This window comes from Bemisia tabaci, chromosome 8 (genome assembly GCF_918797505.1).
Source record: "Bemisia tabaci chromosome 8, PGI_BMITA_v3".
Taxonomy (NCBI): Eukaryota; Metazoa; Arthropoda; class Insecta; order Hemiptera; family Aleyrodidae; genus Bemisia; species Bemisia tabaci.
Genome location: NC_092800.1, coordinates 8,622,486 through 8,644,266, shown reverse-complemented (window position 1 = coordinate 8,644,266; position 21,781 = coordinate 8,622,486). Strand labels below are relative to the sequence as shown.

The window sequence follows — 21,781 nt, the reverse complement described above, 5'->3', positions numbered from 1 at the left end:
TGTTTGCCTTCGAGCGATGTTGCCTGTTTTTGCGTGAAATCGGCAATTTTACGTGGGTGTTTCGAGGGTGAATTTGGGCGAATCGCGGCGACGCTAATTTGTGCAATGATATTTGCCGGCAGGACGTTGCCTTTCAGACACATTTGGAGTTTTAGAGAAAATTTACTCAAAAAACAAGTTTGGGAAGAGTGACTTACCGGCCGAGTTATGGATCATGGAGCCATGAAATATAGTTCGTGGAGTCATGCATGTAGGTTCACGACCAATAAAATATGGCTCAGAAAGCCATACTGTAGACGGTAAGTCACTTTGGTTAGAAATTATGGATCTCCGAGCCATTTTTTATGGATCTCAGAGTCATACCTTTTTTTGAGTGATAGATGTCAACTAATTGGCTTCAGAATATAATGTAAGCACTCATACTTCTTCGTAGAGAGGGGCTTCCTATTTCCACAAAGACGAGTGACATAAAATCTCAGTTACAACCAAAGTTTTGAGATTCAATAATGGCGGGTTTCTGGAAAAGAGGTGACATTAGATAAGCAATTCACGAAAGTAAGGTTTCTGGTTTTAACACCGCATTAAAATGATCATTTTGTGCATTACAAGGAAAATGATTCACAAGCGCTGTCTTTCCGAAACCTAGATAAAAACGACAATACGTGTCAATTAAACTTGGAAACAACTTCTTCAAAATGGGACAATTTTTCCCCCTTGCTTTTTGAAACATCAATAAGATGAGCCATTCAAAACTCATTCCACGTAAAATTGGCGAAACGCGCACTATTTTTTACGCCGCACGAGTTGCAACCCAGGGAAATTTTTCTGAAGTAAGTTACATACTTATCCCGGTTACATAGTTTCTTCTTCTTCTTTACAAAGTGCGCGCTATAAATGAGCATTTGAGAGAGGTTCGTACGGGCAGATGTTTGTAATAGACAGCGGTTAGCGCCAAATTACACGAAATTGCAAGCTGAGACTTGGCAGGCACTCGCGGAAATACTCTGGCCTCACAAGTTGTAAGCAATAAAAGAATGATAATGAATATTACTCGACGAAACATTAATATTTCCACCATTTAGAGCGCTCTCCGATGTCGTTACTTTCCTGACATTTTAGGACCCCCTCCTATACTGCCGTGCTAAGGAAAAACGCCGTATGAACATTCGAGAGTTGCCAAATTTCCTTCAATTAAACGTTTATTTTCGAGAAAAATTACGAGCATTTTCCCTTGAAATTTTCAGGAATTTTCGGTCGAATTGCGAGCAAAATTATCTGGGAAATTTGCGGAAAAATATTTATGTTCTTATACCAGGAAATTCGTGGTTTATCGAAGGAAATTTGGCAACGCCTGAAGGTTCATACGGCGTTTTTCCTTAGCACGGCAGTATATTAATCGAAATATGTGTCGATTTTCACTTATGCAGTATGATTATTGAAATTGATAGACAAAGCTATGGACAAAGAAGACGAAGAGAATACGCAGCGATTCTTTTGCGGTGGAAGCGGCTGGCTGCAATGGACAATCCCAAGATACATTTTTCAACAGAAAAATTGCGATATTTTGAAATTGAGTTGTGACTCTCTTACGATTTTTGACAAAAAAATCACTTGGATCGTCAACATCTGAGCGATTTTCCTCAGACTTGTCCCGATTTTATCACCATAAAATCGCGTTCGACAAAATCGAAATTTTATCTCAATTTATCACAATTTTTTGTTCGATAATATTGCGATAAATCACCGTCGATAAAATCGCTATTCTATTGCAAATTTATGCGATGAACTCGCAATTTTTTATCCTTATATATCGCAATAAATCGACGTCCATAAAGTCTCAATACATTCTCCGATCAATTGGACCACATTTTGCAATATAAGGAACCCCTATTTCTTGCTCATTTTAGAAACAGTATATATGCCATTGGTTTCCCTATGCAGAAAGGTGCTTTTATAGAGGAGCTAGAGATAGTGGTTCCTTATTGCAAAATGCAATCCAATTATAACTCATCGCGATCACTGATACTTGTGGAGGGAGGTAAGTCATAGACTAACGGCAACTTACGAGGGACTATAATAGCTTATTATTTTCCTCCTTAGTCCATAAAAACCATTGTTTTGTCTATCAATTTCAATGATTAGCCCGCTGGAACGATTACCGATGCAGAATGAAATGCACACTCGAGCATCTGAATTTCAAAACTGCAACGGGTTAGCGTCGTTCCAGCCGGGAAGTTTTCGGGCGTTTCTATCCGGACAATTATGCTGATGAGCTGTTGGTTATCGTTTTCGAATAATAGAGAACACTGGAGCATCGACAAATACAGTTGAGCTCGAACGTGAATGGTTTATTGATTTTGGCGGTGAATCGTGATGATGTGATCAAATTAATGAATCGATCCCTCAAGCACACAGCAATGACGGTCAAAGTTGCCATCCTACCGTAGTACTGCTATACACTGCAATTGATAAGACTGCGTTCCACTGCATCTGAAAATTTTTTCGACAAAAATTTCGGTTCGATTCAGTGGAGAATTTGCACGCAAATTTTTAATGCTTCATCTGAAAGTGTTTTAAGACCTGATTTCACGGTATTTTTTATGATTTTTTTCTGATATGAGAAATACTATAAAAATAGATTTAAAAGTGAGAAAATGCACCGCCTACACTGGAAAAAAGATTGGTAGAATTTACCATTCCTTCACGCTGTGTGAAATACAGCGTGAAGGAATGGTAAATTCTACCAATCTTCGAGACAATTCTGCCAGAGGAATGGTTACCTGTACCAGTATACAGTAACGTTGACCTTTCTTTTGACAGAATTGCGACTCTGAATTGACGCTGTGTGAAAGACAGCGTGAAGGAATGATAAATTCTACCAATCTTTTTTTTTTTTCAGTGTAGTGACGTCATCTGGCGGCATTTCCCATTTAAACACGTGTATTTTAGCAGATTAGACCATCTTGTCATATCTTCTCCAATGATTGTTCAATTCATGAATCAAGGGTATCCTCGTGTTCAGTTCACTCAGTAGTTTCCACTTAAACACAAAATTCATCTTTCAGACACCTGCAAATTCCCTGCATTACGATTTAATTGAACAACGATTAAAGAAAACACGATTTAAACATAAAATTTCTATATTTCCCAAGTATGACAGAATAGTGGACTGCATTAAGTGATGAAAAACTATCGATTCTGACTCATTTTAAAATATGTGGGTGCATTTTGTTTTCTCGAGCAAACAAGTGGATATGGATGAGCCATCTGCATAATGCAGTCTAACTGCAAGCTTATTTTCACGAGTGAATACGGAAAATATTCAAATTCAGCAGAGCGCAATTTGACAACGACGATAGGCTAAAATAAATATTCAACAATTCTACATCCAGTCGCATGTTAAACATCCATAACTGCACGGACATGAAATACTTCTACGGATGAATGTAATTGACTGAATAACAACAAATCCATCGATTAGGTAGACCTATGCTCATAGGTGTCCGTGTTCCCATGTTTTTGATTATTTAATAACTCTGAGTTATTTTAACAACCGGATAATCAATTTTTATTTCATGATTGGAATTGCATGATACGCTGATTAGGATCAACTATGTCTTGCGTCTCATCAACATTAAAAGTGATTGACATTATGAAAAGAAAATACAATATTTAGAGGCCGACTATAAAAAAAGTGACGCGGTAAAAATAGAGAATTGTCAGCAGCATTACGTACGAAAATTAGTTTTGAGCTAATAGCTCCGTAACAAATAATAAAACAACAAAAAAGTACATTTTTTCTGATTTTTTATTTTCACGTCAAAATATCACGAGCAGTTTTAATATTTTCTCCTACTGAAAAGGACGCTATAGTGAGAGGTACGGAGTAAGCAAACATTGAGGTATCGGATAAAACATTAGCTCCACTTCGAATTTTCGAATGTTTCAGTTGAAAAACGCCCCTTGGGATGTATAAAATTGCATATCATGAATCGAAAAATAAAAACGTGAAAATAGGTTTTCACGGAGTTCACAAAGGAGAAACTTCTTCAATAAGGGGTTTTTGAGGAATTCAAGTCCAGGGTGTCTACTAAAATAGGCTAGCCAAAAATCATTACTTTTACGGTATTTTTTTTCATTCCCAAGAAATTCAGTGCATTTTCAACAGAAAAATTCAGCACTTTATAAGTACCTCCATTTGACGAAATTGGACCAATTTTAAAAATTTGAATTTATCGCTTAAATATATAGCGACAAAAATTCCTGACCTTCTTGCGGAATTCGTGCACTGTTTCCGTACTTCCGGCCCGTCCTTACAAAATCAGTACTCTTTCCGGACTTGTAGACACCCTATCAACTGGTGATAAGGATAATTGAAGACCTCAAATAACTAAAAAAAAAAAAAAAAAAAAACCACCGAAGGTAAGGTTCATTTTCCGGCGAATTTTCATTTTATTTACCTTTGTTTTTCATCAGCATTCCACACTCCGACAACTCCTTCCCGGAAACGACGGAACGTGACGGGCATTCATCTTCCGTCTCCCGTTCTTCCCGCGGTAAATTAAACCGTTTTTCTGGCCGATAACTGAAATCTTATTGCGGGGCTCTCATAACCATTTTTCACGTCCGGACAGCGATGACCATTCATCTTTCCACCGCGATCAGCTCCCATTACACGTGACTTGCGGTGCGCCGCGATAGCACGGGGGCGGACCGCAGGGTTGCCAGCTTTGCGAGGGTGACACGAGGGGTGATCCGCTAGGGGCTGCGAAGGTAATGAAAGTCGAAATATCTAAAGTTCCACGAGCGTGTTTCTGGAAATAGGTTTCTTTTTTTTCTTCTCCTGCTGAAAATTACCGGAATGGACCTACTGCAAACTTCGGCTAAAGAAAAAAGAAGAGTTATTTCTTATAGAAAATGGTTTAGAAATCACGACGAGCGCATAGGAAGTCTGAAATACATTCCTAAATTCCAAATAGCGTTGTTTCAGGCAGAAACAGCCGGCTGGTTATTGAAATTGATAGACAACGCGATAGACAAAGAAGACGACGGGAAAATGAAGCGATCCTATTGGTGGAAGCGGGTGGTTCGAATGAACAAAGAAGGGAAGTAAAGGACTAGCATGACGGCAACCCACGAAAGACCGTGTAGTTATTCCATCGTATTTCGTGTAGTATTTTCCCCCTTAGTCTATAGGAACTACCTATTTCAACCAATAGAATCGCTCCATGTTCCTTAAGTCTTCTTCAGGTATAGTTTTGTCAATCGATTTTCGAAATTGATAGACACAGCGATAGACAAAGTAGACAAAAAGGATATTGAGGGGTCCTATTGGTTGAAATGGGTGGTTCATATACCATCGGGGTAAACGAAGGACTAACTAAAGGGTCTCTTGTCGGTTGCCGTTAGTTAGTCTATTGCCTACCTCCTTTCTCCATTGCAACCACATGCTTCCACCAATAGGATCCCTCCAAATCCCTTTTGTCTTCTTTGTCTATAGCTTTGTCTATCAATTTCAACAATCAGCCTGATAGACAAAGTTATAGATAAAAAAAGACAAAAGGGATATGGCGTGGTCTTATTCGTTTAAATGGGTGGCTCATATACTATCGGGGTAAACGAAGGAGTGACTAAAGGGTCTCTTGTGGGTTGCCGTTAGTTAGTCTATTACCTACCTCCTTTGTCCATTGCAACCACCCGCTTCCACCAATAGGATCCCTCCATATCACATTTGCCTTTATATTTTTTCTGACTATGTCTTTTTCACAATATGGCGTTTGTACAGTTGTCAGGGAAAACAGGGAGTTTAATTACTTCAATTCTGTGACAACCCTGCAGGCCGATCATAGAAATTGATAGAGAAAGTGATAGACAAAGAAGACATAGGGAGTATTGAGCGATCCTATTGGTTGAAGTGAGTGGTTTTCATAGACTGAAGAAGAAAATTATAAACAACTGACTGCAGGATCGCATTGCTAAGGCGCATGATACAACTATTCGTACTCTCCGGAATGCGTGAGGTATCACGCCACAATTGAAGACGTTTTCGAAACTGCCAAAGTGCCAACTTCCCATATCCCATATCGGGATTCTTGTGTCACATAAAGGGTGTCTACTGATGATGGCTGGCAAATAATAAATACTTTAATCAAGAGCACTTTTTCAGTACCTGTCAAAAAAATTCAGTACTTTTTAGGTGCCTTTCAGTGACGAAATTCGAAAATTGTCGGAATGGACCACTCCACTGGACAAGGTACGAGTTTCAGCATTCTGATACATGTACCTTAACCAAAATTTCACGTAGAACACGATACGCACATTAAAAATTACCGAAATTAACTCCTTACGAAGATATTTAATGATTCTTGAAGCGTGAAATCAAACCACTCACTCATGAAAACTCAATGCTCTACGTGATTCACATCGCGCGCTAAACATTATCATGACAGTCTCTGCGATATAAAAATCTGGCAACCTCAATCTTGACGCTTTAGCTCAGCTACAGCAAATTGCTTATAGTTTGAACAACACATGATGAGAAATGAACATTGCTCGATTGAGAAGCTTGTTGAAACCGTTGTAGTGCGCGATTTGACTCACGTGGAGCTTTGAGTTTCTTGTGAGCGGGCAGTTCAAATTCCGCGTAACCAATGTGAAATAAAAACGTGAATATCTTCGTTAGGAGTTGGTTTTAGTAATTTTCATAGCGCGAGTCGTGTTCTAAGTGAAATTTTGGTTAAGAAACATGTATCAGAATGCTTAAATTCGTATCTTGTCTAGTGGTCCATTCCATTTTTGGCAAAGATGTAGCATTGTGCCTGCGCAATATTCGTACCAAATGCTTCTAATTTTGGCATGGAATCAAATGAAAACGCTGTCAAATTCCCAGTTATAAATGCCCAAGATGTTCTTCGGAAAATGCAATTTTTGGTTAAGAAATTTTGGTTAAGAAACATGTATCGGAATGCTTAAATTCGTACCTTGTCTAGTGGTCCGTTCCGGCGGGAGAAGCCCCGAGGAAGCCGACCCGGAATAAAAAAGTTCGCACCCACCGCCACCCTTTGACTATAATCTTCCGAGGACGAATATTTGTTCGATACTGTTGCTCTCCGGAGTCATTGTTACCGTGTCGTCCTTTGATTGATGAAGTCAGCTTCCGAGAATCGCTCCATGTTCCTTAAGTCTTCTTCAGGTATTGCTTTGTCTATCGATTTTCGAAATTGATAGACACAGCGATAGACAAAGTAGACAAAAAGGATATGAAGGGGTCCTATTGATTGAAATGGGTGGCTCATAGACTGTAGGGGTAAAAGAAGGACTAACTAGGATCTCTCGTGGGTTGCCGATAGTTAGTCTATTACCTACCCCATTTGTCCATGGCAACCACCCGCTTCCACCGATAGGATCCCTCCAAATCCCTTTTGTCTTCTTTGTCTATCGCTGTGTCTGTCGTTTCAATAATCAGCCCGCTGATTCGCTTTCGGTTGCGAAAATTTTGTGCGAAAGAACAGGCTTGCAATCACGATGAAAGTGCCGATTCATTACGCCTAAAACAAGGTGCGAGGTAGGATTGCATAGTCTATTACCTATCTCCTTTGTCCATTGCAACCACCCGCTTCCACCGATAGGATCCCTCCAAATCCCTTTCGTCTTCTTTGTCTATCGCTTTGTCTATCAAGTTCAACAATCAGCCCGCTGCTGCAGGGCTCGGTAAGAAATCCCGGCGGGAGAAAGCCCCGAGGAAGCCGACCCGGAATAAAAAAGTTCGCACCCACCGCCACCCTTCGACTATAATCTCCCGAGGACGAATATTTGTTCGATACTGTTGCTCACTGGAGTCATTGTTACCGTGTCGTCCTTTGATTGATGACGTCAGCTCCCGAGACTCCAGACTTCCTCCTCCTCCGTTTTTTGTTCTTCCGCGGGAATTATTCAACGTACCCCAGTTCCGAACGCTTCCTCCTTCTTCCCAACTTCTATTAAACTTTTTCTGTCCGTGCGGAGACAGGAGGAATTTATCAGGTTCTTTGTCGCGCACATGACTCGGTCTGCAAAGCGATCGTGGCATCCCCCCCCCCCCTTCCCTGACCTCGCTCCCTTCGATGCATACCTGTTATCTCTCTGGGCACGAAGAAATGTGTACTGGAATCCAACACTAGGGAATGCTTCCGTATGAAATTTCCGACGTTCCTGTAAGAATACGGGATTTTTGATCCAGCCGAGTATCATATGTAAAATTTCACGTAATAACCAGGGTTGCCACAGAATTTAGAAAATGAAATTCCCTGACATTTCCCTGATGCTTCCGTGTGAAATTTCCGACGTTCCTGTAAAAAATGGGGATTTTTGATCCAGCCGAGTATTATATGTAAAATTTCACGTAATAACCAAGGTTGCCACAGAATTTAGAATATGAAATTCTCTGACATTTCCCTGATTTCCCTGACACGTTTTGGTGGAATTCCCTGACAATTAAAGATATGACGGATGGTTAAAAAGACATAATTGAAAATAGTTTTCAGACAGAATTTGTAGTTCGAAACCTCTAGAAAGCAAATGAAGGTGATTTAACAAATTTTTCCTGACATTTCCCGGTTTTCCCTGACTGTGGCAACCCTGAATAACATCATGTCGACGGCGAAACTGCAAAAATGCGTATCTCGGTTGCGGTGTTTCAAAATCTCCGCTACCATTTTACTTTTTGAGAGGAGACCTAACCAACATCATCGCTTGAAATTCTAAAGGATCGGATTCCATTCTAAGGTAGCAAAATTGACTCAAACAATTCAATATTTTTAAAAAAAGGTATACCGGTGCAATTCTTGTCCAAAATTGTGCACGAGATCAGAGGAGAAATCAGTGACAATTTCAGTTACTAATGCCCGAGATTCCCCTGGTAAATGCAATTTTCAAGGGAAATTTAGCAACACTGAAATGTACTCGCGTTCTTTCGCGGAGAAAACTACGAATTGACATACTACATACTTGATGTAATCATAATTAATTATTCATTCTCTTTTCTTTTTCTTTCTTTGGGAAGGAAACATAGCCTCCACAGTGCACATGTTGACCACGCCACTGCGTAAATCCTACACCCTCCCTCTTCCAACTCTAAATCATTTTCGTTTCAGGGCACAAAACAATCTTCCCTGAGCATGCAGCTCACGCGAGAGCACGGGTGCATGGATTAGAACTACCACTCCCATGTGGTTTTTGGTAAAGCCATAAGGCAAGGACTTTTGATGTTGCTCTCATTTCCCGCACGGCGCTCACAGCCGAAATTCTCTCCCTAAAATTAGATTCCGCGCACTGCAAAGAGAGACTCGGGGTTAATTAGCCCGCCCTTATAAATCTTTGTTACGTCTCGGAGTTGGACGTAATTATGATAGTTCCCACGGTATTTTACGCTACGGCGAGCCCTAAAAGCACAGCTCACTTACACTGCGGATCTAAACTTCTGATAAGCCGATCATCCTAGGGATGTAGCGTAAAATTTTAGTGGGCATTAATTTGGGTAATCTCGAATCTCAGTGGCGTGGCGTGATTTGCGATGTATCGATTGTTATGTCATTTAAACCTATGGTAAAGAATCGATTATTAAGGTGTTCGCTGCAAACACCCTGTTTATCGATCCTTTTCCATGGGTTTAAATGGCAGATCAATCGATATATCGCAATTCACGCCACGCCACTGTCGAATCTCCGTTACGATTCGGAATGTGGTTGAAGTATCGCGCTTTAAGAGCGATTAAAAAGAGATCATCTCATCATTCCTTCACCACTTTGGTTGGATTAAGTTCGACGCATTTTCGAGACTTAAACTCAACTACGCTGTTAGAAATGAGAAATTAGTTCGCCCAACATGACAATTGTGGTGGACAATCGTTTTCTTTTTATTTGGTTTTGATCGATTAGATGTAATATGGCAGTAAAACAACAATTTCCAATGGTAATTATTGTTAAACAGTGCCTTTCAGTTAATTGACAACCCCTATTTAGATGAAAAAATGATTAAACTTATCCTTGAAGAAGTCGTGCCTCCTTACAATGCTAGAGAGGGGAATTAAACTCACGAAAAAGAATCAAATGCGTATGGATGAATATTTGATTTTGATTCCAACGTTAAATTTTGCTGATCATTTCATGGCCGGCTCCTTAATTTTATTAATTTTTCTTCAAGAAAGAACTTGATTAATTTGCGCTGAATATATAGCTAAAACATATTTTATAAAATGAAACAAAGCATCGCAGTCATACGATTTAATTCACCTTATGTAAATATAGCAGTCAATTTGCAATCACTCACTGGAAAAAAAACACATTGGATCTAGAGTCCAGACTCTTGAAAACATTGACAAGAAAAATACTCTTGATTCAATCAGATTTAAGCATAAATCAAAAGGAAATCCGCTCAAATTAAGAGGCTTGGTTCTTGATTTAAGCTTAAATCTGATTGAATCAAGAGTATTTTTTCTTGTCAATGTTTTTAAGAGTCTGGACTCTAGATCCAATGTGTTTTTTTTTTTCAAGTGCCAGCAATTTGTAAGCGGCTAAGGTCTTGTCATGGCAAATTGTAAAATATTGCATGGGTGCAGCGAAGGTTTTACCGATGACGGTTTTGACAGTACGATCAAACGATCATGAATTGGAACTCCTTCATTTTTATGTGATACTCAACGCTTCGTCACGACGTTGGTTTAGTTGCCTATCCGACTCGAGTCCAAATAAGTCACAGATTTATCTGCACGTGAGTGCATCAGACAACGCACTGATTACTCTAACATGTGTTTACTTCCGGTGCAGATTCACCTCAAACTGCATTCATTCGAGGACCTGAGCGGATGCAGACATGAAACATTTTGAAAACCTTCATCATTAATTTGAAGTAGCAAATGAAACTTACATCGTACAAAATGCATGTGCTTCAGATCTCAATGTTCGTTTACTATCGATGCAGATTCACCTAAAACTGAGTTAGTTTGATAAAAACCTAAGCAGATGTAAACAAGACACAGTTTATAACCTCATAAAATCTTCCACACGCATAGACTCTCGGAGGAGCAAATGACACCTTCATTTAAACAATATGTGTTGAAGATCTCGATGATTGTTTACTGTCGGTGCAGATTCACCTGAAACTGCGTTAATTTGATTAAAATCCAAGCAGATGTAAACACGACACATTTCATATTCTTGTAAAATCTTTCACACGCACAAACTCTTGGAGGAGCGAATGAAACTTACATCGTACAAAATGTGGTGAAGATCGCAATGATTGTTTACCTCCGGTACGGATTTACCTCAAACTGCATTCATTTGATAAAACCTTAAGCAGATTGATAAAAACCTAAACAGATATCAACACGACACATTTTATAACCTTGTGAGGCCTTCCACACTCTAAAACTCTCGGGGGCGTGAGAGAGACTCACATTCTAACAAAATGTGTTGGAGACCTCAATGTCCGGTGAAATCAACTCAAACTGCATTCATTCGAGAAAACCGGACCAGATGTTAACAGGACACATTTTTAAAACCTTCAGCATCAATTCGTAAGAGTGAATGGAACTTACATCGTACAAAATGTGTTCGAGATCTAAATATTCGTTTACTTTCAGTGCAGATTCACCTAAAACTGCGTTAGGTTAGTAAAGACCTGAACAGGTATAAACACGATACATATCATAACCTTGTAAAACCTTCCACACGCATAAACCTCAAGGTTTATCAGATTTACCTCACGAGCATAAACCTCGAGGCTTACCAGATTTACTTCAAATTGCATTCGTTTGATAAAATCTTGAGCAGATTGATTAAAACCTAAGCAGATGTAAACACGACACATTTTATAACCTTGTGAAACTTTTCGCAAGCAAAAACTCTCGGAAGAGCAAATGAAACTCACATTTTGACAAAATGTGTTGAAGATCTCGATGTCCGGTGAAATAAACTCAAACTGCATTCATTCGAGAAAACCTGACCAGATGTAAACATGACACATTTTCCAAACCTTTGGCATCCATTCGGGAGAGCTAATGAAATCGCACAAAATCAACATGTTCATCGTACAAGATGTGCTCGAGATCTGCAAGTTCGAACTTCAGGTGCAGATTCACCTAAAACTGCGTTTGCTTGACAAGAAACTTAAGCAGATGAAAACACGATTTAAACATGACACATTTTTAAGAACTCAAGCGTAAATTCGGAGGAGCGAATGAAACTTGCATAATACGAAATGTGCTCGACATATCAATGTTCGTTAACTTTCAGTGCAGATTCACCTTAAAAACCGTTGGTTTGATAAGAAAAAACCTAGGCAGATGTAAACATGACACATTTTATAACTTTGTACGCATAAAACTTTCGGGGGAGCGAATAACACTTAAAGTGTGTCCGAGATTTCAGTGTTCGTTTACCTCCGGTGTGGATTTAGCTTTAACTGCATTAATTCGAGAAAACCTGCCCAGCGATGTAAACATGACACAAATCCAAAAACCAAGCGTGAATTCGGAGGAGGGGGTAAAACTTACTTTATCATAAAATGTGTGTCCGAGATCTCAACGTTCGTTCACATCCGACGCAAATTTACCTCTAACTGCACTCATTCGCGAAACCCTGACCAGATGTAAACATGACACATTTCCAAAAACCAAGCGTAAATTCGGAGGAAGGTGTAAACATGAATGACACATTTTATAACCTTGTACGGATAAAACTTTCGGGGGAGCGAATAACACTTACATTATCATAAAAAGTGTGTCCGAGATCTCAACGTTCCTTTACATCCGATGAAAATGTACCTCTAACTGCACTCATTCGAGAAAACCTGACCAGATGTAAACATGACACATTTCCTTCAATGACACCTTCACTTAAACAATATACGTTGATGATCTCAATTATTGTGTATTGTCGGTGCAGATTCACCTAAGACTGCGTTAGCTTGATTAAAATCCAAGCAGATGTAAACACGACACATTTCATATTATCGTAAAATCTTCCACACGCACAAACTCATGGAGGAGCGAATGAAACTTACATCGTACAAAATGTGGTAAAGATCCCAACGTTTGTTTACCCCCGGTACAGATTTACCTCAAACTGCATTCATTTGATAAAACCTTAAGCAGTTTGATAAAAAGCACTCATTCGAGAAAACCTGACCAGATGTAAACATGACACATTTCCAAAAACCAAGCGTAAATTCGGAGGAAGGTGTAAACATGAATGACACGTTTCATAAGCTTCTACGCATAAAACTTTAGGGGGAGCGAATTAAAATTACATTATCATAAAAAGTGTGTCCGAGATCTCAACGTTCGTTCACATCCGATGAAAATTTACCTCTAACTGCACTCATTCGAGAAAACCTGACCAGATGTAAACATGACACATTTCCAAAACCCAAGCGTAAATTCGGAGGCGGGGGTGGAGAACTTACATTATCACAGGGGAGAAACGAGCGGGAAAGCGTGGCAATCTGCGGCGGGTGTGAACTAATCCAGGGCGCGAGGCCGGGATCCGACTTATCCTCAACACTTAGCGGAAAACGCCCGCACCGAGGGCCTCATGGTCGCGACTCGACTCGAAAGCTCACAGTCTGGATCGGAGCGGGGGACGGTACCGCGATCGTTTCGGGGCCGGAGAGAACTGAGCCCGTCTCGCAGGACACAAATGGAGCAAGGCTTGCGGATGCGTCGCCGTGGGGGGAGGGAGGGTGGGGGGGAGGGGGGAGCTTCCCCCGTTTCGCCACCCCTTCGCCAGCCAACACCCCGTTCGCGTTCGGTCTAAATGTCAGGGGTGACTCGGAGCGGGCTCCCCGCCGGAGACCTTCGAAACCGATATTTTTAACCCCGCCGGGCCCCCGGGCGCCCCCCGGACCCGGGAGCCGCCCCTTTCGCCGCCGGGCGGCGGTAAATCAAATTGGTCACTGTCCTCATATCGGAAAAGTTGCGAAATTTCCCGGATGGGTGTTTTTCCGCGAGTGAACGGTTAATGTTTAGGATGAATCTTTTAAATAAATGAAAAACAACTTAAACAGCCAAAATACACATAGTAAAAGAACAACTTAATTTGGGGAAAAGGCTGCAAAAAAAGGACATAGGATGAACAAAACCCGGAACGTTTCAAAATAGTTACAATTTCATTTTCAACCGGAAAATAAATTAAAAATAGAGGCGAGCCGTCGCTACGCTGTTATTGTGAGACCGAGACTGGGTTTTGTTTATCCTTTGTTCTTTTTTTGCAGCCTTTTCCCCAAATTAAGTTGTTCTACTTTTAAATAAAATTGGGGGGGGGGGTGCGTCCCCTGGCCGCTTCGCTCCCTCAGACGCTTTGCGCCTCTGTGCCTAATTGTAAATTTAGGTATAAGTTTGAAAACTTCCTCGATAAAATTTAAATTGGTAAATTCAATTATAATTTTGAATATTATAAATTTTGCTGAAGATCAGTACACTGCAACTGCAACTGTTTTTTTTTTATTTTATTAAAATTGTTAGTTGAGAAAAACTGATGATTTTCAAAATTTTAATTGCATACATTAACCAATTTAAATTTTTATAGGGCAGTTTTAGGGATTTTACGATTACAGAGGCGAGGGGTTGCGCCGCAAAAAGGCCAGGGGGCACATTCCCTGGTATAATTTGAAAGATTCATCCTACGGGAAAAACGAATTTATAAATCTGGTCAATCTTCATCATGAAACACAATACTTGATTTTTTCCCCGCGCTGTTTGAATTTTAATACCATGTTTTGATTTAAACCTTAATAATGCAAAGTAGAGTCGCTCGTGGTTGAAAAATGGTCGATGTATATAAAAACCGACTTGATCAAAACTTTGACCCTTTTATTAATCGTCATTACAAATGAAATTGAGAGAGGAAACTGGGTTCGATGGAGTACAGAAGGTAAACTAGTACCTTCACCAGTATCTGATTAAGTTACGTGAGGAAAAGCGGGCAAGAGAAGGGAGTCGAACCCAGGACCATTTTTCTTCATACGATTGGTGGTCCACGTTATCTAAGTTGCTTTAAATCTCTAGGGAAGGAGGGGGGGGGGGAGCTTCTCCTCAAGAAATCTAGAGAAGAGCGAGAGAAACCCCTTCGAAGTTCGGAAATGATTTGCCTTCAAAAATCAGGGTAAGATCGAGCGTCGATACAGTTAAATACTTCTAGTCGCCATGCTACACTAGCATAGCTCCAAAGCGCACTTTCCACTATAAATTGAATGCGAGAGGCTACTAGGGGTGTTGTAAATAAAATTGGTCACCGTCCATACCAACGCTGCGAAATTTCAATGGCACGGAACACATCTTCATTCGCGAACGAGCGTTTCTTGCTTTAATCAATATTTGCAGCAACTCTGAAGCGTCTTATCCGCTGAGAATTGAATGCGAGAAGCTCTTCGGGGTGTTGTAAATAAAATTGGTCTCGTCTTGTAACAACACTGCGAAGTCTCGATACTGTTTTTGTTGTTCATATCGATAAATTGTGAAACTCGAAGGATTTGCCGTCAGCACATACGTCCTCGAAAACGGTCGGGTTTATTTCATACCTTTCCTTTGCGTCTTTCTTGCTTTCTTTTTTCAAATGAAAGATCGCCAGCTGCAGAGATGCCGACTACACAATAAGAAAAAATAACCGACATTTTGTGTGGTTCAACCAATGGTTTGTGTGCAGCACAAACTATAAGGTCTTCGATGTCAATTACTACATAATCCGTTTTATAAGCGCAAAAAATGGAAGGCGCGTGCATACAACTATTCGTACTCGATGGATGTGCGGGTTGCATATCCCAAATTAGAAGGCGTTTTGACTTTCATAGCCCTCACAGTGCATAGCGTATAGCGCACCACGCGTCGTTATACATAAAAGGTGCTGGCGAAATTTTATTCATAGACACGCACTCTTTCGGCTTTTCCTTTTTCCTTTCGAAGAAGCTATTTCTTCGGACTTTCCATTTCTCGTGAAAGGTTTATTCTCCCCCACATGGACGCGAACAAACCTAAATTAATTAAAAATATACCCACTGAAGTCTGCGTTTTACGAGACAAAAAATGTATGATTAGATTCCAGCTCTACAAGTCAAAATCATGAGTGTGATCTGAACTGTGCTTAGGTTCAAATGGTATTTTCGTTGGGGGAACGACGAATGGGCCTGCTGCAAACTTTTGCTAGAGCAAAACTAAGAGTTGTTCCTTACAGATAATGCCTCAAAAATCACGATGAGCGCATCGGCAAAGTCTAAAATGCACTCATAACTTCACAATCTGCGTAAGAAATTTGCGATTTTTTGAGCTTCCCGCTTCGAAAACGATACTACGGTACAGGTGAACATTTTGTTAGAGGAGTCGTTCCATTGGCGGCAATACTCATCATGGCCGACGCCAGTCCGCCAAAACACGTGTGATGGAACGAGATAACACCTAAACAGGATTAAACCAGATAACAATCGGCGTGTTTACGTTTATATTTTCCTCGCCCGCCCTAATTGATCTTGAACTCTCCTCGAATTACTCGCGGAACTGCGCAAGCGTCGGCCATGATGAATATTGCCGACGATGGAGGGACTCATCTAACAAAATGTTCACCTGTGCAGTAGTATCGTTTTTGAAGCGGGAAGCTCAAAATAACGCAAATTTCTTACGCAGATTGTGAATTTATGAGTGCATTTCAGACTTTGCCGATGCGCTCATCGTGATTTTTGAGGCATCATCTATAGGAAACAACTCTTCATTCTGCTCTAGCAAAAGTTTGCAACAGGCCCATTGTAGACGGCCGAAATTCCTGTCATACCGACTTGCGCAAATTTCGCAACGTTAAGATTGGATTACGCTATTACTTAACGACTACAAAAACCTACTCCGGGTATTACGTCGGCGGGTCCGAAACAAAAGTCAAGAGACCTTTTCAGAAAATACGGCTCCGTGCAGGCGTTTGGCGTTCGCACGCGATAAATTTCGGGCAGACATCGGGACAGGCCGGCGGCCCGAAAATAAAAGCAAACAATGAGCAAAGCTCCGGAACGCACGGGAAATCTGAACGGACAAAACAGCCCTGGAAAAAAAAGCAATTTCAGGAGAGTATAGAACCCGCCTAGGATCACTCGTGAATTCATAGTCACGTAGCGCTGAGTTACGGCCCGTATGAGGCAGTGGCGTCTTGCGATATATCGATTGTTCTGCCATTTAAACATACGGTAAAGAATCGATTATTAAGGTGTTCGCTGCAAACACCCTGATTATCGATCCTTTTCCGTAGGTTTGAATGGCATGACGATCGATATATCGCAAAGCACGCCGCGCCACTGGTATGAGGCTCGCATTGCTGAAAGTTCTTTCGAATTAAAACGACATCATGTCGGTTGTTAATGAAACCTTACTGCTCTTGTTGTTGCTGCTCCCCCTTCTTTTACTCCCTTTAAATCGTCGCCTCTCCGGCATAAGGATGTATCTTCATTTTAAGGTGAGCCCTTTGTCCCGTTTGATTTGATGCTCTCTGGAGCTCACGTTAAAATCGAGCTACGCCCTTGGGTTAAAGGAGCGACAAAATGAACGGCGATAAAGCGGGCGGAGGCATCTACTTCATTAAATCTTGGGCCCCATTTGCTCGCTCACTTTTTCAGGGTTGCGAGTTCAGTGAAATTTCAAAGTTCTCTGACTGCGTGAGCCAAATTTTCCTGAATTTGTCTGCAGGGTCCTATAAATTCTTTATCGTCCGATGCTCTGACATTGTTTACATATTTTGGACTCCAAAATGTTTAAAATTTCTGACTTTGCCCTGACTTTCAAACATTTCCTTCTCAACCCTTTGTTGCATAGCGTTGCATGAAAGCAACAGATGGTTTTCAGCTTTATTTCTATTCTGGGGTATTGAATTGAATCAGAGCAAGAAATGATTGTTGGGGAGCATTATAAATCTGATCTCCTTACTTAAAAAAACTACAAAAATCGATTCCAACTGACTCTTTAGTCGAATAAATACTGTACAATGTAGATTTTCTCCCCAAAATCAACGATTAGCTCTTGCAACAAAGGGTTAACTTAGTTTCTTTCAACTGTGCCAACTTTGAACAAAATTTGCTTTACTAAAGATTTAGATTATGAAAATAAAAAAACCACTCAAAAAATGTTCACGTTTTCTAGTAAATGGCACCAGCTGAAGCAAGAGAAATAAGCATTTGACGACTTAAAACGACTTGACTTTTTAAATTTATGTAGTCATGATAGGGATACATTTTCCTGGATTTCAAAATTCCCCTTTTGTCCCAATATTTTTGCATGATTTTGTATGAGAAAAGATTGGGCAAATTCTTCTGGGGGGGGGAGGGGGGCGGTTTGCAATTCTGGAGCTAGAGGTAAAAATTTCAAAGCTACTCGGCGGAATTTTTTGAAATGTCAAAGGTTAGGAAAAAACTCCCTGACTTTCCTAAAACTTGTCACCCTGCTTGATTATCCACATTTGAAGCAAATGTTCGAAATCATATAAACCTCGAATTTTTCAAACATTTGGTTTACTCCTTCATTTACCGAATGCTTCCATTGTCGAGTTGTTGCTGAGTTTCCCTGCTTTATCTCTCTCTCATCCCACCCCCCTCTTTCCCTCTCCCTCAAAGGGCGACGGTAAAACTGATGGGAGAATCCACTTCATTAAATCTTGGGTCTCCTACCCTGTTCGCTGGCTCACTTTTTGAGCTTTTGCCAGGAGAGCCAATAGTGCCTCGAAGCGAATCCAAGCGTGATTAATTCCCTTGAATTCAATAAACCGCCTCGTTTGAATTGGAAAAATAATCGAGTGACTACGTACGAGATCGGGATAATTTGAGGAGAGTAATGGCGCCAATCGCTGGGGGGTTCGTGTCGGTAACGCTACGTAAATAACTTGGGAAAGTAAGTGTTCGTGATTAGTGTTTCGCTAATTTCCTTAGGTTTTCTCTGTGTGCTTCTTGAAATTGTATTGTTTTCGATGGGAATCAGTTCAGTATAGGACACTCTCTTTATCCACATATATCTCATAGAGTAATCTACGGTTTCGGTCGATTTAACCAAACATTTGGCCGATCAACCAAGTTCTTTTGGTTGATCTCATCGAAAAATAGTAACTCTATGGAACCCAAAATAAACATATAAACACGGAAATGTTTAACTGAGTGAAAGATCGAACATATGCCCGATTTAGATCAATTTCCGGTCATTTTTATGAGACCTTATCTCCCAAATCAATTTCAGCTCCTCTCGACAATTTTCATCCCCTTAAGATTTGGTCGAAAGGCAGCCAATGCGCAAAGAAAATGAAACGGACATGCTTGGCCGGGGCATTTTCCGTGATGATGTAGAAAGAAATGGACGCTCCAATTTATGTACAATTTAGATCAATTTCAAGTCATCTTTATGGCCCTTTCCCGCAAACTCAATTTCAACTCCTCTCGGACACTTTTCGTCCCCTTAAGATTTGGTTCAAAAACAGCACTTACTTGAAGAAAACGAAACGGACAGGCTCGTCGCTGAGCCGGCGCATTTTCCGTCTCTCTCACACCGATGCCTGCGAGGCGGTTCAGAGAGAGATGGACGAGCCAACTTATGCACTATTTCGATCAATTCCAGGTTATTTTTATGAGATTTTGCTCCCCTTTCCCCCAAATCAATTTCAACTCCTCCCGACAATTTTCGTCCCCCTAAGATTTGGTTAAAGAGCAGCCCCTCCGCGAAGAAAACGAGACGGACACGCTCATCGCATTTTCCGTCTCTCTCTACCCGACGCTTCCGAGACGGCATAAAGTGAGATGGATGAGCCTGCGGAAAGGGAATCGTCAGGAACGGCTCTCTCACGAGGGCCATTAAAGAGCCGATCAGCGGATGGGCGGAGGGGGTGGGTGGGGGCGTGGCGGCCGCGGAGATACCCGTAAAATTTTGTTGACCTGGACGCAAACGTGATTTTTATATCAATAGGATTCGTGTGAATGGAGCGCCTCCCCCCCCCCCGCCCCTCCGTCCCCGGCTCCCCGAAGCTCCCTTTCAGTTCCGGCGGTGCTGAGCCCCATCATTCGGAACTTACGAGTGTCCGACTTGGAACTCCTGTTAGCGCCGGCACTCGCCTGGAGGCATTTACTTCCGGGGGGACTTAGGGTCAAGTTTTTTCCCCCGTAGGTTTTTTGTCGTATTTGTTTATGTATTTATTTATGCATTTATATGAATAATTTTTACCAACTCGACACGACACTGGAAAAAGAAAAACACATTGGATCTAGAGTCCAGACTCTTGAAAACATTGACAAGAAAAAGGATTCTTGATTCAATCAGATTTTTGATTAAATCAAAAGGAAATCCGCTCAAATTAAGAGGCTTGGTTCTTGATTTAGGCAAAAATCCGATTGAATCAAGAGTATTTTTTCTTGTCGATGTTTTTAAGAGTCTGGACTCTAGATCCAATGTAAATTTTTTTCCAGTGGACTAGAATTTACGAGGTCTGTTAGATTAGAAACCGGATTTTGGTCATAACTAGCCCACAATGCGTCCAAATTAGGTTCTCTTAAGCTTTCCTGATAGCTGAAAATATACTTAAGAACGCTACGTTCACAGATTTTGTTTATTTTGATCAATGTTTATTCTGCGTCATCTTGAATACGAGTAAGTCAGGTGCGTTTTGCGATTTTCATCATGCGATCACTGATGGAGCAAAGATTCAACATTAAATTTTGTTTTAAACTCGGTATACCTTGTACCGAAACTTTAGGTATATGCTAAGTAAAGTTAACCATGATCATTGTATGAGATGTTCCCACTGTTTTGAATGGTTTAAACGATTCAAAACTGGTCAGGAGTTCGTCAAAGATGAGGATCATGGGAATCGACCCTCAACGGCACTAACATTTGTCAAGTGGAAGAAAAGCGGGCAAAAGTGCTCGAAAATGGTCGTTTCGAGCTTGTTGAACAGAGTAATATTTCTGAAGGCTCTGTACATACAATCTTGATAGAATATGTAGACACGCATCGAGTTTCAGGTACACTTGCCCCTTGATTGTTGTCCGTTGAACGAAAATCCAACCAAATGTTAGTTTCCCTTTAGCTGCTTGAACGTTCTAACAATGTTCCTACATTTTTGGATAGGATAATTTTCGGTGGCAATACTTTAGTGTACGGCTACGATATGCAGACGAAACTCAAATCGTCCTTGTGGGTTGAAAAATGTAGTGCAAGACCGAAAAAAGAGAGACAAGTTCAATCAAACATAAAAATCGCAAAACACCCTTGAGGTTGCCTTACTTCAAGCCACATACCAACGAAGCTAATTAAGGTTTTTCAAATTTGTGAAAGTAGCGTTCTTAAATATATTTTCAGCTATCAGAAGAGCTCAAGAAAACGTAATTTGGACGCATTATGGGCTAGTTATGACCAAAATCCAGTTTCTAATCTAACAGACCTCGTATGTAAGAAGAGGTAAAAATCCGTTCACTACGCTGCTAAGGTGATGATAGTAATAATGAGTTCTGTTAATGTAAAAATGTATTGACTGATGAGCGTTCACTGGAAAAAAAGTCGCTTGGATCTGAAGTCCAGACTCTGAAAAACATTGACAAGAAAAAATACTCTTGATTCAATCGGATTTTTGCTTAAATCGAGGACCAAGCCTCTTACTTTAAGCGGATTTCTTTTTGATTCAAGCGAAATCCGATCGAATCAAGAGTACTTTTTCTTGTAATTGTTTTCAAGAGTCTAGACTCTAGATCCAAGCTACTTTTTTCCCAGTGTTGATTAGCGAAAGGTGAGCGTTTGTGTGATTTGTGT

At 40.6% G+C, this 21,781-nt stretch overlaps 1 protein-coding gene across 6 annotated transcripts in view; it reads right to left on the bottom strand.

Annotated features, from left to right (window-relative positions):
- The window catches only part of rdgB (retinal degeneration B), a 139,574-nt gene that overhangs the window by 76,104 nt on the left and 41,689 nt on the right, over nt 1-21,781 (bottom strand). The window contains exon 1 of one of the 6 annotated variants that reach the window (XM_019060372.2): nt 13,441-13,656. The exons of 4 other annotated variants lie outside the window; for them this stretch is intronic. The gene's annotated coding sequence lies outside the window, so the exon portion shown is untranslated. Of the gene's footprint in view, nt 1-4,460; nt 4,480-13,440; nt 13,657-21,781 lie in introns of those variants that run through there. One more of the 6 variants, XM_072303769.1, reaches the window with a different exon arrangement.